The sequence below is a fragment of the Thamnophis sirtalis genome, unplaced genomic scaffold (assembly GCF_051295495.1).
Source record: "Thamnophis sirtalis isolate CommonGarterSnake01/CBP01778 unplaced genomic scaffold, rThaSir2_p1.2 scaffold_2, whole genome shotgun sequence".
NCBI lineage: Eukaryota > Metazoa > Chordata > Lepidosauria > Squamata > Natricidae > Thamnophis > Thamnophis sirtalis.
In genome coordinates, this window is record NW_028261382.1 from 11,807,643 (window position 1) to 11,832,613 (window position 24,971).

Genomic DNA, 24,971 nt, shown 5'->3' on the forward strand with positions numbered 1-24,971 from the left:
TCTATTTGCCAGGAATTGAGAGGACTGGATGCCATGATCTTAGTTTTCTTAATGTTGAGTTTCAAGCCAACTTTTGTACTCTCCTTCTTCACCCGCATCAAGAGGCTCTTTAGTTCCTCTTCACTTTCTGCCATTAGGGTCGTGTCATCTTGTTGTGGCCCAGCAGGAGCCGTTGGAGCTGCCACCAGACTCCGACAGCAAGGGGCCCTAGGAGTCGGCCCTGGAGGATGTGGAGGACCCTGGACAGGGTTCCGACTCCGAGCAGGGCGCAGAGAGACTGGTTGGCCACCAGGTGGTGCCTGAGCCTTGGACCAGTGGAGAGGAGACAAGGGAGAGTGATCCAGAAACCAGCAGTGAGTTGTTCCTGGATGCACGCCATCAAAGAGCTACTTGGGGTCAAGAACAATTGCGCAATTACAGGAGGTAATTGCGCTCAGCTGGTGGTCATTAGGCTCCTCTCTAGACTATAAAAGCTACTTGTGCACACGGCCCTCTTTGTAGAAGTCAACGCAGGATTGAATGTCGGAGGACATTACTGTGCGCCTTGCAGGCTGGATTGCTGCCAAGCCTTATCTGTGTTTATTGCTGCCTGAGTTTGTCTGAGTTGCTGCTAAGGTCCTTATCTGTTTGTTATGCTTGGCTTTCAGCCACCGAGGTTTTGGTGTCTTGCTATTAAAGTACATTGCAGTTAAGCTTGTCTCGGCATTCGTTGCTGGATGGAGGAGGGGGTCAGAACAGATCTACATTGAAATCAGTAGAGGAGAATATATCCCAAAGATGCTTTTTCAAAAGGCAAACTGAACTTTATTTTCCTTTTCCAGCTGCCTTTTGAAAAAGCACGTTGGGGACAACCATGACCTGGATGATTGAGAATCTTCATAGACAAAGAGGAGACCATACCCAGATCAGGGTTGAACTGTGGAGTCCTTTGTGCTCTCTGATCTTGGTTATTTGCTTGCCGATGTTCTATTATCTGACTAGGTGACATCCTCAGAGCTAGTGAGTAAAACCCCACGCCCATTAGCACTGAGGATGCCACCTAGTTGGGTAATAAAATGTCTGCAAGCAAGCAACCAAGCTCAGGGAGTGCCAAGGCCTCTGCAGATACTGTATAAATCATTCTGAAATAGCAGTTGTAAACCACCAAGAGGTCCCAATTCAATTTCTAAGGTGCTGCACATCATAAAGTCTGATAAATACCACTGTCCCAGCTGCTGAGCATTTGTGGTAATGAAAGATCAGTGCTCCAGGGGTTTTTACTCCTGACGTTCATTATACACTCCCCATCCTGCAGAGGCCAGCCTTTTCCACTAGCAATTGGGAGATTTAGCTACAAAACAGCAGTGGTGCAGCTATTTTCTAATTTGGAATACATGGCTCAAAGCAATACTGAAGGCTGGAAAGTCTTAAAACTAATCACCTTCTCCCCCTCTTAGTTTCATTTTATTCTAGAGAGCATTGCAGGATGAAACAACCTTAACGTTGTTTAGACTTAAATTGTCCATCTAAAGAGAAAGCAAATTTGGTGGTTGTTGTTAATTTTTTAAAAAGAGCATGGATTTAATGACATGCCAGCAGGCATGCAAGCCCCAATTGCACTTTAGCCACAACAATTTTGACACCAAAATTATTTTCTCCCTTCAAGAATACGTTGGAAAGGAAACTCACTGAATCAAACTTAGTGAGAATTCACACAGGGGAGAATGGAAGATTTCCCCTGCCCTTGTGCCACTAATCCCATCTGCAGGCTGGAAAAAAAATCAAGCCAGCGCTTTCCTTCCAGCCCAATTTTATTCTCATTTGGTGTTGCACCGGTGCCATATACATAGCCTCAGTCGCAAGCCCATTTTCCCTGCCTCACAGCTAGCACGGGGAGCCTTGACCCTGATTGTCTGCGTCGTGGGTTGTTGAATATGAATGTGTGTACTGTACTCTAATGCACAATGTGGCAGGGAACCTTCAGATCTGTGCTGAATAAACACACACTTCATTATCAAAGCCTAAAGCCTTGCAGCTTGGCGTGTTGGCTGGGTTCAGAGAAATTGGCATGCGGGTGTGAACGGAACTTGACAGCAAGGTCAATATTTCCTTGAACTGCCACTGCTGGTACATAACAGCCAGACTTTTTGGAGAGACCAATAGATTTCTATACAGCAGCAGGCGCATTGAAAGCTCCCAGTGAGAGGGCCATAATCTCTAAATTGCCTTGAGAGCGGAGCTGAACGGATGATAGGATCAGCCTCCTTCTGATTCACACTCTTCACAAATGTTTATTCCCCAATTCATCCCATCCTGTTGCCACAGGAAACATGCAAGTTTCCCTTGGGGAGGAATAACCCCCTCCCAAATATGTCAGCACCTGTGTGTATGTGTGTGTACATTGGAGGCGGGCAAAAATGACTTTTCAAAATTCCCCTCTGACTGTTAAGAATGGGGCGGTGGATCATTCTTTCCAAATTCTCCAGGGGAAGGAGAAATGATCCATTCATTTGTCAAGAGAGCCGAGGTTCGAGACCCCGGTGCTGCAGAATGGGGTGAGCTCCCATGACTTCTCCAGTTCCTGCTAACCTAGCAGTTCGAAAGCACATAAAAAATGCAAGTAGAAAAATAGGAACCACATTTGGTGGGAAGGTAACAACAGCCTTCCGTGCACCTTCAGAATTTAGTCATGCTGGCCACATGACCACGGAGACGTCTTCGGACAGCACTGGCTCTTTGGCTTTGAAATGGAGATGAGCACCGCTCCCTAGAGTTGGGAACAACAAGCAAATATGTGTGAGGGGGTGGTGGAAACCTAGCCGTTTGAAAGCATTCAAACGCAAGTAGATAAATAGGTACCACTTCGGTGGGAAGGTAACAGCATTCTATGCACCTTAGTCATGTTGGCCACACAACCATGGAAAATGTCTTTAGACAATGTTGACTCCCTTGGTCAGGAAACGGAGATGAGCACCACGTTCTACAGCCAGATACAACTGAACAGGAAAACCTTTACCTTTAGTGGCAAAGGGAATTGCCAGTACCGAAAATGTGGCATGGGGAAAAATGTTCTTATGTGATCTTCCCTTCAGATTGAATGGAAATGTACAAAGCCCTTGGAAAAAGGATTGCATGTTTAGAGAGAGAATGGATGCATAATTTCACATAGGCACCTGGATCATCTTATCACTAAGAGTGAAAGAACATCACATTCTATCACAAGAATGTCACTGAAATGCTCTGCGCATTTTCAAAAGTACATAGTTTAAATCTTGCAACTTAATGGAAACTTTGGATGGTTTTAACTTTGGCTTAAGGTAGGCCTACCAAGTTACTGATCATGGCAAAATTAGCAGTATGTTTTCCTGGAAAAAGAAATATTTCTCCAGAAAGCCTTTCTCCTTGGGGGGACTGGGATTGCTGTATAATTACTCTCATTAATCAAGCGCTTTGTGAATCAGAGAAAGATGATCAAAACAAATAGGTAACAATTATACAGAAGGAATGGTAAGGGGCATTGTTCATCATAGATTTGAATGTCCATAATATTCCATTAAGCATTGATTCATATTCCTAACATGACAATATACCTAGGTGAAATATGGGGTTTTTTTTTGCTGTTCTTTCTAGAAACAAGCCAATAAAGAAACTATGTATAAAGTTTTCCTGGCAATGAAGGTGCATTAAGAGAATGCCTGGCCAAAGCAGTGACTCTCTTCTGACCTAGGCATCCCCAAAAAGCATGAGGCAGAGTCCTGGTCCCAACAAAACCTTTTTTATTAAACAAATGTGAATTCCTCTCATTCACATTCAGCAAATCCTGGCAAACAGCCTTTCAAAGGAGTAATTATGACTACAGACCTTATCTATCTTGGAAAGCTGCCATGTAAATATTTTCCAAATGAGGTGCTGTGCAAGGAAAGACTCTGGGCACAGAGTCTCTAAGATTCACGGACAGATCTTCATACTCCTGAAATGAATCTAATGACCGAACAAACGAATTATTTCCTGCAAAAGCCCACTCCCCTTTAGCTCCTCTTTTATTTCCTATGGGAGGGGCCAATCACCTTCCACCTGTGACTTCACTCCCAAGTCTACCTTGATTTATGAGTTGTTCTTTTCTTCCGGCAGCTCTGTCACATGCACACACAGGGAACAGGCTCCAGCTGTTCCTCTGCCTCGCTGATGTCTAGCTCCGTAGGCACCTGATCACTGCCAGATGGCCTCGGCCCCGTCTCTGCCTCTGATGCAGAGCCCTCATTGAAACCACTGAAACCTGCCCTTCACATGGCAATTTTAAATACAGATTTGCAGCTCCTGGCATGCAAATTTATCATCTTAAATGAGAGGAGTAAGTAGATCAGGCATGCAAATTGCACATCAAAATCATGTAACGGGTTACAAACGCAGTTAAATGAAGGAATTCAAAAGCTGAACCAATGGAAAGAACAACACTAAAAAAAACAAATGCTCCTTGCCTTGGGTACAAACAAACAAAGGATGTTTGATGAAGCAGTTTTAATGCTGCTTTTCGGCTGAAAAGTTTTCCAGAACAGGTTACATGTGTTAAGAATAAAACATCCCTTGGACTATAAGATATAGCCTAAAGGAAAATGCTAAATGAGAAAAGGATGGAGAGGGGAAAGAAACTTCTTGGTGATCTCTGAGCTTGGCTGTTTATTTTGCAGACGTTTCATTATCCAATTAGGTAGTATCATCAGTGTTGGAAGGAAGGGAATTTGCTCTTATTTTTATATATTTGCAGCTTGGCCTGTCAATGTTGGTGGGAATGTTCTTGCTGATTCCTTGATTAATAAAGGTAAAGGTTCCCCTCGCACATATGTGCTAGTCATTCCTGACTCTAGGGGGCAGTGCTCATCTCCTTTTCAAGGGCGAAGAACCAGCGCTGTCCCAAGATGTCTCCGGGATCATGTGGCCGGCATGACTAAAAGCCGAAGGCGCACGGAACACTGTTACCTTCCCACCAAAGGTGGTTCCTATTTTTCTACTTGCATTTTTTACGTGCTTTCGAACTGCTAAGTTGGCAGAAGCTGGGACAAGGAACGGGAGCTCACTCCATTATGCGGCGCTGGGGATTCAAAGAGCTGAACTGCTGACCTTTCTGATTGACAAGCTCAGCGTCTTAGCCACTGAGCCATTTTGATTAGACTGTTGTTTATTATTATCTTGTCTGTCTGTGTTGATAGTTATTTGATTGAGGTATGGTTTACATAATCTTAGTGTTAATTTCTGCTCATATTGGGAGGGGGGTGATTGCTGATGAGGTGGTGTTTTGGCTTTTGGACTGTCTCTTTCAGTCTCTCAAAAGAGACAGTAGGTTTCCTCTAACTCAAAGATGGGCAACCCTAGGTTTTCTGAGACCCCTACTCACATTTTCCTGAAAAGCCAACAACCATAGTTAACCGACTGATCAGTCATGCTGGGCAGGACTGTGGTTTTCTCTTTTTTTCCTCTTTATGGAAGGATTTGAGAGTGCTTTCAGTCTCCAGCTGACATGGAATCTAAAAAAAAAACAAAAAAAAAACAGAGTTAAAACATGTGCCATCTCGCTCCTTTCTCCTCTCTCCCCCAACCTTCCAAATTATGCAAATTGTGGCAACAGAGGAAAGAAAATTACTTTGATTGGAATACTCTGTAACAGCACCTTGATTTGCTGTGAACTGTTAAAAGGATGCAGAAGACTATAATAATCTTAGCAGCTGGTTGTCTCTCTCTAGATTGTTCAGACCATAACAAGATTTTGTGTGAGATATATGATATATAAATCTTACATGGGGATAGATAGATAGATAGATAGATAGATAGATAGATAGATAGATAGATAGGTAGGTAGGTAGGTAGGTAGGTAGGTAGGTAGGTAGGTAGGTAGGTAGGTAGGTAGGTAGATAGATAGATAGATAGATAGACAGACAGACAGACAGACAGACAGATAGACAGATGATTATATATATAGTGTATCGTGTGTGTGTGTGTGTTTGTGTGTGTGAGAGAGAGATATCAGAGAAAGAGAGAGCAAACATTGTATATACACACACCGACATATATATACAACACACACACACACACATATATTGTAATATGTAAGTGGATAGATACTGTTGTGGCCTGCCAGTTGCCAGTGGAGCTGATGGCAGACTCGGATGATGATGATGATGAACTTGGGCCAGTTCTGGAGTCTGGAGAAGGCTCTGATGGATGCTAGCGTCAGATGCAGAGATAGAGCCAGGGCCGTCTGACATTTCCCAGACACTAGAGAGGCAGTTGCCTTTGGAGGCTGATCTGAATGAGGAGGAAGAACAGCTGGAGCCTGTTCCAGATGCACATATGCACAGAACTGTTAGGAGAGGAGAACAACGTAGGATAAGGAGTCGACTCGGGAAGCAGAACACACGTGGATGCTGAATGGCCCTCCCTGACTGGGGAGTAAATAGAAGGAAAGGGGAGTGGTTATCGTAGGAGACAACAGTTCGTATTTCTGAAGATTTTGCTCATTGTGTTTCGTGCCACAAAGACTGCTTGCCAGAACTTAATTTGCAGCCTTTCGGCTGGGAGCTCCCAGCCTTGCAATTATCGTAAGTTACTGATAAGGTCTGTTACTGCAGTTAACTCTTTGAAGGACTATTTTTGGTGTGTGAATGTCATTAATTCACAGGAGATAAATAAAGAGGGGGGTTTTCATGGGGAGGAGTCTGTTTCTTGTTTCTGCTAAGGTTGAGTTAGAACAATACTGTAAATAGATGAGAGAGAGAGAGAGAGAGAGAAAGAGAGAGAGAGAGAGAGAGACAGAGACAGAGACAGAGAGAGACAGAGAGAGACAGAGAGAGACAGAGAGAGACAGAGACAGAGACAGAGACAGAGTTGTTTCAGGGTGTTTACACAGTTGTTAGCCTGCGTATGATATAATGTACTGTACAAAATGGTATAATCCTATCAATGGGTTTAGATTTAGATTTTACTTTATTTGTATGCCGCCCTTTTCCCTGGGGGGACTCAGGGCGGCTCACACTTCAAGGGAAGGGAGGAATAGACAAGTTACAAACATGAAGACAATACACCGTTAAAAAGCACAACAGTCATACCATTCGAGTGGGGTGGGAGGAATCTTCAATATTGGAATCTGACTTTTTGGGTTTTAAGTTTTCCTGTGAAATAGATTGCGTCAGCTTGAATTTTACAACCTTCCAAAGCTGGGATGTAAAGCCCACAATTTTGTGACTTGACAGGACTTATTTTAGTAGCATACACTCAAGGCCTGAGCTTCAAACACCCGACAACCTCAGCAATTTAAGAGCTGTGAGTTTATTTGCAGACCCAGAGGGATCCAACTTTGGGTGTGTTAAACTTGCTGAAATAAATTCTTCTGGCTAGAATCAAAGCTGCCGGATTCCTACTATTGTGATAATTGCAATGCATGACCTATCTTGGGGTGGAGGAGGGAGACAGTGGGAAATGAAGCAAACATTTCCTCTTTTAAAATTGAATGGTTTGGAATTTTGCAATGACGCCTCAATTGGAGCTGGCTAAAAAGGGATCTGTCCGTTTGTCCTGAGGTCTTGCTTAGAACTGCCGTTGAACTAAACATCCGTGGCCAAACAACCTTTCTGTCCTGATATGCAAGATTAAAAGAAAAAGAAATAGCCATCACTTTCTTAGTCCATTTCCTTTGCAGAATAAATTCAGGCATACAGTTAATATGGATAGTTTAAGGAATGAAGGTTGGGAGCTGTCCAAAGGAGAAAGTGCTGATACCCAGGAAGGGATGTGTGTAAGAAGGTACAGGAAAAGGTTTCCCTCGCACTTATGTGCTAGTCGTTCCTGACTCTAGGGGGCGGTGCTCATCTCCATTTCAAAGCTGAAGAGCCAGCGCTGTCCAAAGATGTCTCTGTGGTCATGTGGCCAGCATGACTCAATGCCAAAGGCACATGGAACACTGTTACCTTCCCACCAAAGTGGTTCCTATTTTTCTACTTGCATTTTTTATGTGCTTTCAAACTCCTAGATGGGCAGGAGCTGGGACAAGAGCTCATCCTGTTACGTGGTGCTAGGGATTCGAACCGCTGAACTGCTGACCTTTCTGATGGACAAGCTCAGCGTCTTAGCCACTGAGCCACCCTGTCACCGTCATGAAGAGTCAATGACAATTCGCCATGACCAACTCACCATGGCCATCTTGTCTTGTCGCTGCAGGGCAAGAGTAACACTAATGTCAAAGAAATGGTGAAATAGAATCATTAAAAAAGGATGCAAAAGGAGGGACAGAAGAAAATATGAATGGCAAAGTTTAAAATGTTTTTTATTTATTTTAAACAATTAAATATAATTGTGAAATCGTCCTGCAGCCAACTGTCCTGCCATGACCAGTTGGCCAGTGATGGGTTGGCCATGAAGAGTTGGCCGCAGCAGTTGGCTGTGGGAAATGGTCCTATTCCCACTCAAGAAAGCACCTCGTTTTCCAAGGATGTTTCTGCCAAAATTTTGAGATTGTATTTGCATCTCAATAGCACAATTGTTTTGGTTTTTTTGAAAGGGGGAGGAACCTCAGAGGCAGCAAACCTGTGGACCATTTTTCCTTTCCACTTCCAAGTAGTTATGAGTGTGTGAGAATTTCATAAGGCAACTCCAGGACTTTTGTCTGTCCTGAATAGGAGAAGGAATAATTAATCTTCCAGGAAGGATTTCAGCTTGGAACCATTAGCTTAGCACTAAGTAGGATGCAAGAAAGGAGATGGAGAATGCCCAGACAACAATTTATCTGAAATGGTATAGGGTTTTTTGCCTGAGCAGACTAGAAGACCTCCAAGATCCCTTCCAACTATTCTATTCTATTCTATTCTATTCTATTCTATTCTATTCTATTCTATTCTATTCTATTCTATTCTATTCTATTCTATTCTATTCTATTCCATTCTATTCCATTCCATTCCATTCCATCCCATCCCATCCTATCCCATCCCTTCTCTTCCCTTCCCATTCTATTATTCTATCCTATCCTATCCTATCCTATCCTATCCTATCCTATCCTATCCTATCCTATCCTATCCTATCCTATCCTATCCTATCCCATCCCATCCCATCCCATCCCATCCCATCCCTTCTCTTCCCATTCCATTCCATTATTCTATCCTATCCTATCCTATCCTATCCCATCCCATCCCATCCCATCCCATCCCATCCCATCCCATCCCATCCCATCCCATCCCATCCCATCCCATCCCTTCTCTTCCAATTCCATTCCATTATCCTATCCTATCCCATCCCATCCCATCCCTTCTCTTCCCATTCCATTCCATTATCCTATCCTATCCTATCCTATCCCATCCCATCCCTTCCCATCCCATCCCATCCCATCCCATCCCATCCCATCCCTTCCCATCCCTTTCCATTCCATTATTCTATTCTATTCTATTCTATTCTATTCTATTCTATTCTATTCTATTCTATTCTATTCCATTCCACTCCATTCTATTCTCCCTTGGACTGCAAGGATATGAAATCAGTCAGGAAAGGAAGTGTGGGTGGGATAGTCCTATTCAATACTGGCAATTTGATCAATAGCCTACGCATATGTCATGACAGCCTAAATCACATCCAGAAGTTTATTGGTAGTTCACGGGGTACCTATGTTACATGGAAGTGATATGTCATAACTACCGTACCTACATCATTGCAAATTATTGGACGGTATACCTCATCCGTTCCCCGCCCCCCCACATTTCGAGGAGGAAGCAAGAGGCCTGATTTTCTCCAGGGAAAAACAGTCAAGCAAGTCCCCCACCCACCCAATTCTACTGCAGGGACTTGGCATCCATTTCATGATATGGAAAGTTTATAATTTAAACCAACGCAACTTCCTAAAGCAACTGAGACAGACCTACGAACAGCAAAGGAAATTGAATCCTTTACTGAACACCGCTAAAAAAAAAAAGCAAGGAAGAGTAACCTGCAACAACAGCATCAAATCTGAATTGCCATGCCTCTGACTCTGCTCCATGACCATTGCCTTACTTCTCCTATCCAAACAATCATAAATATAGCTTGGTAATAGCAATAGCAATAGCAATAGCAGTTAGGTTTATATACCGCTTCATAGGGCTTTCAGCCCTCTCTAAGCGGTTTGCAGAGTCAGCATATTGCCCCCAACAACAATCCGGGTCCTCATTTTACCCCCCTCGGAAGGATGGAAGGCTGAGTCAACCCTGAGCCGGTGAGATTTGAACCGCCGAACTGCAGAACTGCAGTCAGCTGAAGTAGCCTGCAGTGGTGCATTTAACCACTGTGCCACCTTGGCTCCTCGGTAAGGTTAGCTCCTTTGGCTATACTGCTTTTTATGGAAGGTTCCCTTTGCTAGAAAGTTGGTTTAACCGCTTGCTACTTCTTGATTATTAAAAATAAATAAAGGAAGACAGTTCAAGCACAGCTAAGGAGTTTTGCCCCATGCAATTTTTCTTAAGGGACTTCATTAATTCTATAGCTTCTGATTCAACCCTCTAAGCTCCTTTTTGATACATCATTCATGTAGCCAATGGTTACACGCAAGCTTCCTCGATGAATTATGTTTTATAGATCAGCTCACAAGGAGCCCAAACTCCTTGTGAAAGAAAAGCTCGCCTGCTTTTCTTTCTCTCCCCACCACTACATTTTTAATGTATAATTTACTATTTGTAACATTAAATACAGCCTTTTGAATTGGGTTAATAGCACTCAAACTTTGCCTGGATGAATTAACTCGGCGAACGTCATAAATCAGTGGTGGGATTAAAAAAATTTTTACTACCGATTCTGTTGACGTAGTTTGGTGGGCGTGGCATGGCAGGGGAAGGTTACTGCAAAATCCTCATTCCTTCCCGATCAGCTGGGACTCAGGAGGCAGAGAATAGATGGGGCGGGGCCAGCCAGAGGTGGGATTTACCGGTTCTCTGAACTACTCAAAATCTCCGCTACCGCTTCTCCAGAACTGGTCAGAACCTGCTGAATACCATCACTGTCATAAATGCCTCTCCATCGCCAAGCATCTGCATTTTGATCACATGACCACGGGGATGCCATAAGTCATAAATGTGAAAAATAGTGATAAGCAGAGGTGGATTGCTGCTGGTTCAGCCCGAATCAGCCAAACTGGTAGTAGTGGAAGCAGGAGGTTCCGCCCACCCACCCGGATGCTTCTGCGTATGCACAGAAGCATCATGTCACACACACACATGTGGAAGGATGCCTGAACCGGTAGTAAAAATATTAGCAATCCATTTCTGGTCCTAAGTCACTTTTTTCAGCACTGTTGTAACTTTGAATGGTCATTGAGAGAAGGGTTGTAGGTTGAAAACTACCTGTAATTTCTTACTACCATATATAACCATGATGGCGAAACTATGGCATGTGTGCCCGAAATGGCATGCCAAGTCATGTTGCCTAGCAAGCGTGGCATCACCAGTTCCTCTTCCGGGTTTCTGGTGTGGATGTCCACACGATGATCAGCTGTTCTTTGTGCATGCAGCAGTGGCGAAAACCGGAAGAGCTGGTCTTCTGTTTTCTGGGTGGGTGCTGGCCAGCTGATCGGCACATGTGCATGCATGGCAGTAACCGGAAGACTCGCTGGTTGGCATGTGTTAGAGTTTGTTGCAGAAGTCACACCCAGAAAGCAGACACCGATAGCTGATTCAGCAGGATTCATTAACTTCTTTATAGACATAATAACACATGAGTAAATATACAATACCAATAGTGGCGTCTCCAATGTAGTAATAGTTACAGGCAAAACACAGGCAGAGTAGAGATTGGTTTCAGTTCAGAGTTCAGAGCGTAATACAAACAAGACTAATTTCAGTTTCAATTCCCAGCACAGCACACCGAGCTGCAGAGTTAAACCACTCCCAGGCTCCAATCTGTTTCAGCTCCCATTGGCTGATCTTTTGCTATGCCTATACATTGGCTGACCTTGTTACCATGTCTCTTCCCATTCATGAATATTCTGACAGCACGCATGTGCACACCAGAAACCAGAAGTTCATTTTCCGGTGCACGCATGTCCCTTGGGAAGCTCACACACATGCGTAAAGTGCTCCCGTTTCGGCACTCGGTGCGGAAAAGGTTCGCCATCGCCAGTATATAACATCCAGAAGGCTCTTGCTATTACTGACACCCTTAATTCTTGGCAGACTTCTAGTCTCTCATTCATCCCCCTAATTCTGGCTAGTAGACCTCTAAAAATAAAATAACAATTGCATCTCACTGTGTTTCCAAGATTAAATTCTGCCCTCTCTCTGTCTCTCTGCAAAAAGGAGTTTGTCCCCTCCATGCTCTTCCCTCCCCCTTGTATTCCAATGGCTCACTTGTGATGCAGTGACACACATCAAGAGCAGAGGTCTTTCCCCCCTGTTTTAATTTCTCCCTTGCTTTTTCACCAGCTCTTCCCCCAAAGGCACCTCCTTGCCTTTCGTTTCCCCATCATCTCAAGTTCAAAGATGGGAAAAAAACTTTCACTCTCCATTGGGAGTCCGGGGTCAGCTGTTGGCTTTGCAAACCTTCACTCCCTTCACTCCGTAGACACAAACTGTCAAGGGCACAACATAGTTGACAGCCCTGGTTGTTCTGTGACACAAAGTGGAGATAGCAAGGAGCTGCTGTGAATAATAAATGGCCTTCCCGCCACAAATTAACATCCTGATGGCTCATGAGATGCAGAGGTGGGTTCCTCCCAGTTCGCACCTATTCGGTAGAACCAGTTCATCAAATCTACCAAACCGGTTAGAAGAGGTTCCACCAGTGGACCCGGAAAGCAGGCCACACCTACAGAAGAGGTTCCAAAAATTTTTGAAACCCACCACCGGTCCTTGGATATGATTATTCTACACTATCATGCTCCTATTTATAAAACTCAGTGCCTCTGTGAAAGGTAAGGATGACTACTGCATTTGTGGTGCAATCAGAACATTGCGTGTGTTGAAGTTGTTTTAACGCAAACCAAAGATGCCTTTTAAAAAACAAGTTTACATCATATTCTTATGCATGCCAGTGTGCTGTGTGTGAGGTAATTTAAGGTGGTTCTGACAAGTGTCGTCGGCATCTTCATATCCGGTCACATGGGCGGGAAGCCACTCCCATCCGGTCACATGGGCGGCAAGCCACTCCCACAAAGGAGGCCACACCCACAGAGTAGGTTCGAACAATTTTTGAAACCCACCACTGATGAGATGCCATGGTGGGCTACGCTCCCCCCTTCCCCAATTCTAGTTCTTGATGGAATCAGGGAGGAAAAGTCAGGAACCTTGTGTGGTAACAGCATTCCGTGCGCCTTTGGCCTTTAGTCATGCCAGCCACATGACCACGGAGACGTCTTCGAACAGCGCCCCTCTCTTCTCAAACAAACAAGGCTCCCCTCCCTGCGTCTGCTCCTTCCCTCTCTTCTCAAGCAAATTCTCTCTCAAATTGAGAGAGAGTTTGTTTGAGTGAAGTTAAGAAAGAAAGAAAGAAACACACACACACAGACAGACAATAAAAACAAATGACAATTACTTAAATTACAAATAAATTGAATTCCTCCCCCCTCCCTCTGACCCACATACCTTCCAGCTACGCCAAAATTCCAGATTCGGTCTAGCTAGGCTCCAGGGCCAGGCAGGCTAGGATAGTGGCTCCTAGAGCCACCACGTGCCCTCTGCAGGAAGAGGCCTGAGAACTATGGGCCTCATTTGCATACTAATTTTTTGCTTTTTAACTCTTGGTTAACCCTTAAAAGGCAAAAAAACCCTTATGCAAAGGAGGCCCCGAGTTCTCTGGCCTCCTCCTATACTTAAACACTATGTACACTTCAAATCACTGTGAGTTGAAGTCTGGTAGCAACTAGCTTGGCCTTAATTATTTTAGAAAAAATCTTTAAAATTCCTTCCTTTTCCTGAGGAGACTGGTGAGGCCCCGCCTCCCCTGCCTCTAGTGAGTGCACGTCCCTGGTGTGAGGTGAACCAACCTTTTACACTCAAGATTTGGTAAATGCTTGGTGTGTTCACGACTATTTTTCTACATAAAGCACGAAAGGGCTGCCACTAATTGGGGAGCGGGTGCCTGCCAGGTAATGCCTCTGAGTCTGAACAGAAGCAGCAGGTCATGTTACAATGAACTAGGGGATTAGAAACCTTGGCCAACTCCTTAGAAAATACTTGGCAGATAAAAGCAAGTATTACTGTCTGCAGCCGTTCAACACTCCCTCATAATCAACGCTGGGATTGTTGCTAGTGCATTCCAATGGGGAGGGGATCAGTATATGGTAAATATTTGTTTATTTGTTTTACTAAATAGATTTATGCGGCTACCCGGTTCACACATGGGGACTCTGTGTAGTGACAGAATTAAAAACTGATAGTATGAGAGCGGCAGTGGTGCAGTGGTTAGAGGGCAGTACCGCAGGCTCCTTCTGCTGACTGCCAGCTGCCTGCAATTTGGCAGTTCAAATCTCACCAGGCTCAAGGTTGACTCAACCTTCCATTCTTCCGAGGTGGATCAAATGAGGACCCAGATTGTTGAGGGCAAGATGCTGACTGTGTAAACTGCTTAGCGGGGGTTAGCAGTTCGGCTCTTTGAATCCCCAGCGCCGCGTAATGGAGTGAGTTCCCGTTACTTGTCCCAGCTTCTGCCAACCTAGCAGTTTGAAAGCAGGTAAAAATGCAAAGTAGAAAAATAGGAACCATCTTTGGTGGGAAGGTAACTGCGTTCCGCGCACCTTTGGCATTTAGTCATGCTGGCCACATGACCACGGAGATGTCTTCGGACAGTGCTGGCTCTTCGGCTTTCAAACGGAGATGAGCACCGCCCCCTAGAGACGGGAACGACTACCACATATGTGTGAGGTACCTTTACCTAAATCATGATATTGTATAATGTGTGAACTAGGTCATAGATGCTATAGCTTTGCTGGATATTTTTATTTATGTATATATTTACAGCTGTTGATGCATCGGCTATTCTCGGTGCATGAAAGAGCCTTTTTGTGTTTTAATTTCTTCCCTGTTCTACGTGTGTGTCTTTGTGTTATAGAAAATACTAGGGAGGGAAAAAAATAAAGTTGCAACAGAAAGAAACTAATATATCCCTAAATGTGCCAGTTGAGATACAACCTTACATTGCGTCATATTCCAACAAGCTTCGCCAATCACATTTTATTTTAGGAAGCTGGTTAATGATCCAAGATAAGAAGAGGCAAAAATGGAATAAAATTGTCACTAAAAAAAAAGAAAAGAGGAACAGACTCACACATCCTAAATTATGCCGTTCCTTAAGGCAGGAAATGAGAATTCAGGGAAGCGGGAAATACAAACAGATTTGGAGAAACCCATGGGAGGTCTGCCATGTCTCCTTAGATGCTCCTTGTATCGATAGTCCTTGATTTGGCACCACAGGTGAGCTCAAAATTTCTGTTGCAAAGTGAGACATTTCTTAAGTGAGTTTTGCTCCATTACACAATCTTTCTTGCCACACCCAATTCGCTGCAGGACAAGAGTTTCACTAATATTGAAGAAGAAATGGTGGAATGGAATCATCAAAGAAAAGTTGCAAAAGGAGAGAGAAAATAAAACGTGAATAGCAAAAAATAAAATGCATTTTTAATTATTTTAAATCATTAAACTGAATTGTTGAATTGTCCTGCAGCAAGTTGTCCCACGGTGGCAACCTGGGTGCAGAGAGTTGGCCATGGCAAGTTAGCTGTGGTGAGCTGGGTACGGTGAGTTGGCCATGTGAGTTGTCCCATCCACCTCACATCTGTTGTAGGTCATCACATTATTCTCCCAAGCCTTGGGATGAGATGGTTGAGGACTCTCGGTTTTATTTTGTCATCTTTGTCATGTCTGTTGAATAGCTTAATATATTCTTTTTTTGCTTTTGTCTGAGATGCTGAGCTTGTCAGTCAGAAAGGTTGGCAGTTCAGTGGTTCGAATCCTTAGTGCCATATAAGGGAGTGAGCTCCCGTTACTTGTCCCAGCTTCTGCCAACCTAACAATTCGAAAGCATGTAAAAATGCAAGTAGAACAACAGGAACCATCTTCGGTGGGAAGGTAACAGCATTCTGTGTGCCTTCGGCATCGAGTCATGCCGGCCACATGACCACGGAGACGTCTTCGGACAGTGCTGGCTCTTCGGCTTTGAAACAGAGATGAGCACTGCCCCCTAGAGTCGGGAACAACTAGCACATATGTGTGAGGGGAACCTTTACCTTTACCCATTTCCTTACGTTGTTTAGCTTTTTTTTAATGATAATATATCTAGAACATCAAGGAATCAGGTGGTCTTTACATTTTAATTTTTTTAAAATAAATCTAACTCCACTATTAATTTCCCATAATGCAACTGATATAATCATTCTATATAGTCATATAGTCATTCTAGGGCATGAAATTCAAAATGTAAAACACCATCTCCTGATCTTAATCATAATATGTTTAAAAGTGCTCTAAGACCTGAGCCAGCCCTGATTAGGTCAAATACCTCTTTGGAATTCAGAAAAGGGTTTTCAAGTTGTCTTGAATGTTACTTAGTCCATTTCCCCACCCCACTTTGTACCGTAAAGAAAATATTATTCATTTGCAAAGTGTGATGTAGCCCATGGTATTCTAAATAACTTCCTTATCATTTTATCTATATTAATTTATGTAGATGTACTTCCATTGATGTGAAGATTTTCCAGGATTCGTATAAATGCTGCTTTGCCCAAAATACAAAAAAAGGGGCCAATAATGTGTAAGAGTTTAATGAATGGCATGTATGGGCAAAATTTGTCTTCTTTTCCATGTGGAAAAAAAGTGGGGGGGATCAACAATACGATTTTGAATTAGAGATCTTCAAGAGAATACACAGAAAAATAGAACAGAATAAGAGGTGGAAGGGATCTTGGAGGTCATCTACTCCAACCCCTTGCTCAAGGAGGAAAACCTAGATCATTTCAGACAAATGGTTTCCCAATCTTTTCTTAAAAACTTCCAGTGTTGGAGCAATCACAACTTCTGGAGGCAAATCGTTCCACGGATTAATTGCTCTAACTGTCAAGAAATTCCTCCTAGATTAATTTCCATCCATTGTTTTTTGTCCTGCCCTCAGCTGCTTTGGAGAATAGCTTGACTCCCTCTTCTTTGCGGCAGGCCCTGAAATATTGGAAGACTACTATCATGTCTCCTCTAGTCCTTCTTTTCATTAAACTAGACATACCCAGTTCCTGCAACTGTTCTTCATATGTTTTAGCCTCCAGTCTCCAATCATTTTTGTTGCTCTTCTCTGCATTCTTTCTAGAGTCTCAACATCTTTTTTTATATTGTGGCAACCAAAATTGGATGCAATATTCCAAGTATGGTCTGGAATTGGACATTGGGTTCAATCTTCTCAAAAGGTCCACTGATATTTTATTGAATTCCTAGAAAAAAAATATTGGAGTAGATTGCGGAGGGGGGGGGGGCAATTTACCAATGGCTGATAAATAGATAAATTCAACACAGCTGTTACAACCTCCAAAACAATGAATGATCCAATGTATTTCCTAAGTGCATCCTTGAATAGGAAAGGAAAATATACACCAAAGAACTAGTAGATGTACTCTTCCCTCAATAATTTCTTGTACCATCACATCTTTCCCACTGCTTTCTTTTTTTTTTTTAACAGAACTTTTTTATTTTATTTTTTTTCTTTAAAAAAAAAACACAAATATGTCATCATTTGTCAATCATTAAAACATTGAAGTACAATTTTTTTTGTGTGTGTGTACCCCTCCCTCCCTCCACCCCCCCACCCCCCCTCCTCCTTCCCCCCCCCCCGACTTCCCAGAACCCGTACACGGTATAGAATTTTAACTAACACAGTCTAAAATCTATTGAGAAAAAAGAAACAAAGAAATTAATGACATTCTAGATTGACCTTAGCTTCTTCTTACTGAACTAACTTTAAACAATTTAAATCATTCCTGATCTTAAGCATAGGCTAACTGGAATTTCTTAGTCCCGTATTTATTTTGTATATAGTCAATCCATTTTTTCCAGTCTCGTTTATATCTCTCATTTGAATGATCTTTGAGATATGCCGATATTTTAGCCATTTCAGCTAAGTTTGTTACTTTCAATGTCCATTCTTGAATTGTAGGCAAGTCTTCCTTCTTCCAATATTGCGCCACCAACAGTCTTGCTGCAGTTATCAGGTGAAGAGTCAAGTTGGTCTCTACCACTGTAAAGTCAGTACATATACCTAGTAAAAATAGCTGAGGACTAAACTTTATCCTTCTTTTAAAAACATTTTGCATGACCCACCATATTTTTATCCAAAATGCTTTAACCTTTTGGCAGGTCCACCATATATGATAATATGTAGCATCGAGAGAACCACATCTCCAACATTTAGGCTGTACATTCGGATACATAGAAGCCAACTTTTTAGGATCTAAATGCCATCTATAGAACATCTTGTAAAAATTTTCTCTCAGATTTTGAGCTTGTATAAATTTCACATTTCTTACCCAGATTCTTTCCCATGTATCCAACATTATTGGTTCCTCAATATTTTGAGCCCATTTTATCATACAATCTTTAACTAATTCTGTTTCCGAATCCATCTGTATTAATACATTATATATCCTCTTTATATGCATTAAGCTTTGATCTCTTATTTGTTTAAACAAGTTATCCTCAACTTGAATAAAACCAATTTTTTGATCTATTTTCCACCTAGCCTGTAATTGCCCATACTGGAACCATGTTTGAACTACCTTCTCCTCTTTTAATACCTCTAAAGATTTTAATTGTAATACCCCCCTTTCCGAGGTAAGAAGCTGTCTGTAGGTAATTCTGTCCTGTTTTTGTGCTGTATTCATATTTTCAATTGCGTGTCTAGGAATTGCCCACATGGGTATCTTGTCATTTAATTTATATTGATATTTCTTCCAGACCCGCAATAAAGCATTTCTTAAAATATGACTTTTAAAGTTCTTATCCAATTTTTTGTTGAATAACAGGTAAGCATGCCAACCAAATACCAGATCGTGTCCCTCAATGTTCAATATTCTATCATTGGTTAAGTGAATCCAGTCACTAATTACAGATAATACCACTGCATCATAATATATTTTTAAATTAGGTAGTTTCAATCCTCCTCTCTCACGTACATCTTGCATTATTTTCATCTTTACCCTCGGCTTCTTTCCTGCCCACACAAATTTGTTGATACCCTTCTGCCATTCTAAAAGGTTCGCATCTTTTTTAAGTATAGGTAACATTTGGAAGAGAAATAAAAATTTTGGTAAAATGTTCATTTTCACTGCCGCTATCCTACCCAGCAAAGATAAGTGCAGTTTCTCCCATTTTTTCATCTCTGTCTGTATGCTATGCCAAAGTGGTTCATAATTATGCTTATATAATTTCCCATTTGAAGTTAAAATGTTAACTCCAAGATATTTAACTTTTTTAACTACCTCACATCCTAGCATCACTCCTAATTCTTCCTTTTGTTTAATATTCATATTTATAGCTAATATTTTGGTTTTTCCTAAGTTTATTTTAAAGCCCGACACTTGACCATATTGATTAATCATATTCATTAAAACCATACTAGATTCCTGCGGTTGTTCCAATATTATGACCAAATCATCCGCAAAAGCGCGGACTCTATATTCTTGCTGCCTAATCTTGATCCCTTTTAAACCATCCAAGCCCCGTATTTTATTCAACAATACTTCCAAAGTTATAATAAACAATAATGGGGACAAAGGACAGCCCTGTCTTGTACCTTTTCCAATTTGAAAAGAGTCTGTTAGACTTCCATTGACTATAATTTGTGCTGTTTGCTGTTGGTATATTGCTTTGATTGACTGTAGAAAATTATCTCCTATCTGCATTTTTTGCAGTATCTTCAACAGAAATTGCCAGTTAACTCGATCAAAGGCCTTCTCAGCATCCAAAAATATAAACGCAGCAGGGATCTGGTTGTTCTTTCCCAAATATTCTAATGCATTAATAATTAATCTAACATTACTTTTCATCTGTCTCCCTTGTATAAAACCTGTTTGGTCCGTATGTATCAATTGTTGAGTGACCAACATTAACCTATTTGCTAATATTTTAGTAAAAATTTTATAATCTACATTCAGTAATGAAATAGGTCTATAATTTTTGGGTTGAGTAGTATCTTGTTCTTCTTTGGGTATCAAAGATATAAACGCTGTCTTCCAAGATGGAGGGACTTTACCTTCCGTTTGAATCATATTAAATAATTCTCTAAGAGGTTCTACCATTTCTAACTGTAAGTTTTTATAGTAAACCGCTGTCAAGCCATCTGTACCTGGTGCTTTCCCTAACTTTAATTGCTTAATTACCTGCAGGATTTCCCCCGAGGTTATTGGTTGATTCAATTTTTGCCTGTGTTCTTCTCTAACTGAAGGTATTTTCTCTTTGTCTAAATATTTGTCTATGTCTAAACCATTAATTTTATCCCCTTTATACAGTTCTGTAAAAAATTCCCAGAAAGCCTTTTGAATCTCTTCCTGTTGAAACACCTCCTTCCCTCTGTAAAACAGTTTAGATATATTTCGAGTTTTCCTTTTTTTCCTAATCTGATAAGCTAACCATCTGCCAGGTTTGTTTGCATTACAAAAAGTATTGTGTTTTGCATATAATAGATTAGTAGCCACCTGGTCAGAGATCAACATGTCAAATTGAGATTTTAATATGTTAATAGCTTCCTTAACCTTTGTATCGTCTGGGTTCCTTGTTAACTCCAGCTCTTTTCTCTTAATTTCCTCTTCCAGTTCTGTTCGTTTTAACCCTTGCTTATTTCTATGTGTTTTATTTATATTCATCAAAACTCCTCTCATATACGCTTTGCTTGCGTCCCATACAAATTCCATAGATGTACCCTTATTCATATTCAAAACAAAATATTCAGATAGTAATTTTTTACAATCATTAATATACTTTTCATATCTAAATAAGTTTTCATTCAGTCTCCAAGACCTTCTTGCCTGCACTACCCTTCCCAACTCCATCCAAACTGGATTATGGTCAGAAAGGACCCTAACTGCAATCTTTGTTTTCTTGACCCTAGAAAGCAAATCGTTAGTGATTAGGATAAAATCAATCCTTGAAAGGGATTGATGCCTGTCCGAGAAGAAAGTGAAGTCATATTCCTCTGCATTTCTTTCTCGCCAAATATCTCTCAATTCAAAATCATCCATAATGTCAAAGAAAGATTTGGGTAACTTTGCTCGCATATTGGTATTTAGGCGGGAAATCTTCTTATCTCTCTTAGTGTCTATCACTCCATTCCAGTCACCCAATAGTATACAGGAACTATAGTCCCACTGTACTAATTTAGCATGAAGATTTCTATAGAATCTATCTTGCTGTTGATTGGGAGCATAAATTCCCAAAAGTAATGTCTTTTTCCCTTCTAAGATTAAGTCTAAAGCAATATATCTTCCGAAGGGATCTGCTTCTATTAATTCAGCTTTCATATCTTTTCTTAAGTATACAACTATACCATTCTTCTTTTCCATAGCAGAAGCTGCAAAATGTTGACCAAGTTTTGAGTTGATCAAATATTTTTGATCAGTTGACTTGATATGAGTTTCTTGCAAACAAATTACATCGTTCTTAAACTGTTTGAGATAATGAAATATTTTCTTCCTCTTCTGTGGAGAGTTCAGTCCATTGACATTCCATGTTAAGATCTTAGTTGTCATTTTTGGTTGGTTGAAGCATTTTTAGAGCTTCCTGCACGGCCTGTTTAACCTTAGGTCTAGCTCCTCCCATTGCTTCCAGATTTGTTGTTGTAGATCCTTGATCGATGGCCGATGATTGTTGATGCTGTTGCTTTTTAGCTTGTTTCTCCATACGTCTAGTAGTCATGCGGCTAGATCTTGGTTCCATAGCACCTTGCACTTCTAGAGAAGAAAGATGCTCCATCTTGTCTGATGGTTGTGTAGTTTGCTGTCTATCCTGTCTTTCTTGTGGTCTTTCTCTGGGTCCAGATGGTGCAGGGTGTCCGGCCTTCAATATATTATAATAAAAATCTCGGGCTTTCCATACAGAGTTGAGGCGGTACCTTTGCTTATCAAATGTAAATATGATGCCAAATGGTGCATCCCATCTATACTGTATCTGACGATTTCTGAGTTCTTCGACCAAAAAAGCATAGTCTCTCCTGGCTCTTAACATTGGAGGTGGTATCTCTTTCAAAACAACCAGGTCTTGACCGCCAATTTGAAGCTTAGTGTTGTAAGATGCTTGCAGTACCATATTTCTAAACTCTCTTGTAGTAAAATATATAACGATGTCTCGAGGAAGCTGCTTCTGCTTTGCCAGCCAGGAGTTGACGCGGTAAGCTTTGTCAATTTGCCAGCCTTGATTGGTCCCTGGTCTTCCCATCAGGCGGTCAAAAGCTTCCGATAGGATCTGTTTCAGGTTCTCCTGTTTCTCCTCACGCAGCCCCCTTACTCTTAATGCGAACTCCATTTGTCGGTACTGTATCATAATAATTTCTTTTTCAGCATTTTCCACTTTTTGTTCCACCACCTCTGTTTTCAATGTCAAGTTAGCATTGACATCATTAAGAGCCTCTAGAGTATCTTCCACTCCAGAAATATGTTCTGTTAATACAGTTACAAGACTCAGCATGTCGTCTCTAATTTTATCAACCTTAGCCTCAAATTTCTCATACAGCTCCTGTTTGAGTCCTTTTATTTCACTTTTAATTTCACTTTTAATTTCTTCTTTCATTTCTTTTATTTCCTCTTTTCTCTCCTCTCTATTATCTCTAAATTTATCTTCCATTTTAATTGTCTGTGCATTAAGAGCCTCGCTTAGATTGCTCAGAAAAAATTCTTTCGTTAACACATCCCCAGCAGGGGGCGTAGGAAGCGGAGGCTGCAGCTTTGTGCCAGGCACTGAGGATGTGCCCCTGGAAGTAGAGGGTGACGACTTCAAGTTAATATTTGGTTTTGAGGCCATTTCAAAATTTATCTGCCTGCAGTTAATAAAACTCTATTGCCTAAATATGCAGCTTTAAAAAAGGAGGCTTTTATTTTGAAGTTTAAGGCTTGGCAAAACTTTCAGTGAGTAAACATTGTAACAAGACCATTCAACAGATTCATCACCATTTAACTTCCAAATAAGCAAGGTTAATAAGGGAGTAAAATTCTTCTATTGTGAAACCAAAACAAATGATAAGCAATCTCTCTTGTTTTGAATTCTTTTGAGGATTTGCATTGTCTAGCAAAAAGTGTTCGTTATTACCGGAGAAACTAGGCTGCTCGGCGCCATTTTAGAAGCCTCTGAGTAAATAATTTTTCGGAGGAGAAAAAGAAAAGAAGCTAAAATGTTGATAAGCAATTAATGTCCACAGTGAACGGATCCAGCTCGTGATAAGAATAAATCAAACAAAACTTTGATCAGAGTGGGAGAGACCTACTTTGTCCTGCACAAGGCAGTTTGAAGTTCCCAGCACGGACAGCCGTTCTGCCTTGGGCTAGCCCCCCTTTCCTTGCAAGCACAAAAGCTGCAAAAATCGAAGAGCATTTGCCAGCAAAACAGTTTCTTCTTTCCTTCTTGCCTGAAGGATAAGAAAACCTGATAAGACGTCAGATGGAAGATCCTCTAAACAGGTACGTAGCCAGGAATTCGGAGGCAGCTGATTTTTTGCTGCTTCCACCAGTAGGCTCCTCCCAGGAAGCGCCCCACTGCTTTCTTTAAATCTTCTTCCAGCTACAAAATAGATGAAAAATAGTTCACCTTTAATTTTGAATTTAAAAGTCAGTGTCAGAAGGCAGCCAATTTTCCAATCCTGAATGTTTGTGTTGAAATTTTGAGAGAGGGCTGCAAGTGGCTTTTAGCACCTTGCTAAAACCCATGATTTTGCTCTCACCCATGATTTACCAACAGTGGTGGGTTTCAAAAATTGTTCGAACCTACTCTGTGGGTGTGGCCTCCATTGTGGGAGTGGCTTGCCATCCATGTGACTGGATATGAAGATGCCGACGACACTTGTCAGAACCACCTTAAATTACCTCACACACAGCACTGGCCTGCATAAGAATATGATGTAAACTTGTTTTTTAAAAGGCATCTTTGGTTTGCGTTAAAACAACTTCAACACACGCAATGTTCTGATTGCACCACAAACGCAGTAGTCATCCTTACCTTTCACAGAGGCACTGAGTTTTATAAATATGAGCATGATAGTGTAGAATAATTATATCCAAGGACCAGTGGTGGGTTTCAAAAAAATTTGGAACCTCTTCTGTAGGCGTGGCCTGTTTTCTGGGTCCACTGGTGGAACCTCTTCTAACCAGTTTTGTAGATTTGATGAACTGGTTCTACCGAATAGGTGCGAACTGGTAGGAACCCACCTCTGTTTACCAATCACATAACATGTGGGAAGGCACATCCATCTGGTTCAGTTCCAAGCCATTGGAAACATGGAGGCTGCTTGGAAAGATGGTTTAACGACAAAGCAGAACCACATGGGTACTGGATAGCTGACCATAGGAAGCTGAGAGTGAGGGGTTTTTATACCTTCTCTTGGGCTTTGCCCTTGAGCTTCCTGTTCCTGTGCAAGAACATGTATTCCATTGGCTGTGGTCAGACTCCCATGGGGCCATGTAGGGGTTATGTAGGGGTCATAGCTGACTCTATAGGCAAAGTATAAATCCTAGGTATTTGTCTGAGCTACGTTTGGTTGAACTTTCTGAGGGTGATGCAATGACTGAAATACCCAAAAGAGATTGTGCAATGTACTGAGCTCTGTATCTTCTGCCAAATGGTAGTGGGTTAATCCTATTATGTCCTGAAGGATAATCCCGTCATCCTGGGGCTGAAAGCCTTTGGTTTTGTAGATAGGCTGGCCCAGTCTTTCTTAATGGGCACAAAATATCTGCTGTGGGGCAGCTATTAAGAGCGAGTCTGCTTCCTGCCTCTAAAAAAATATGTTTCTTCATTTCTCATTTAGGGAAATATAATATT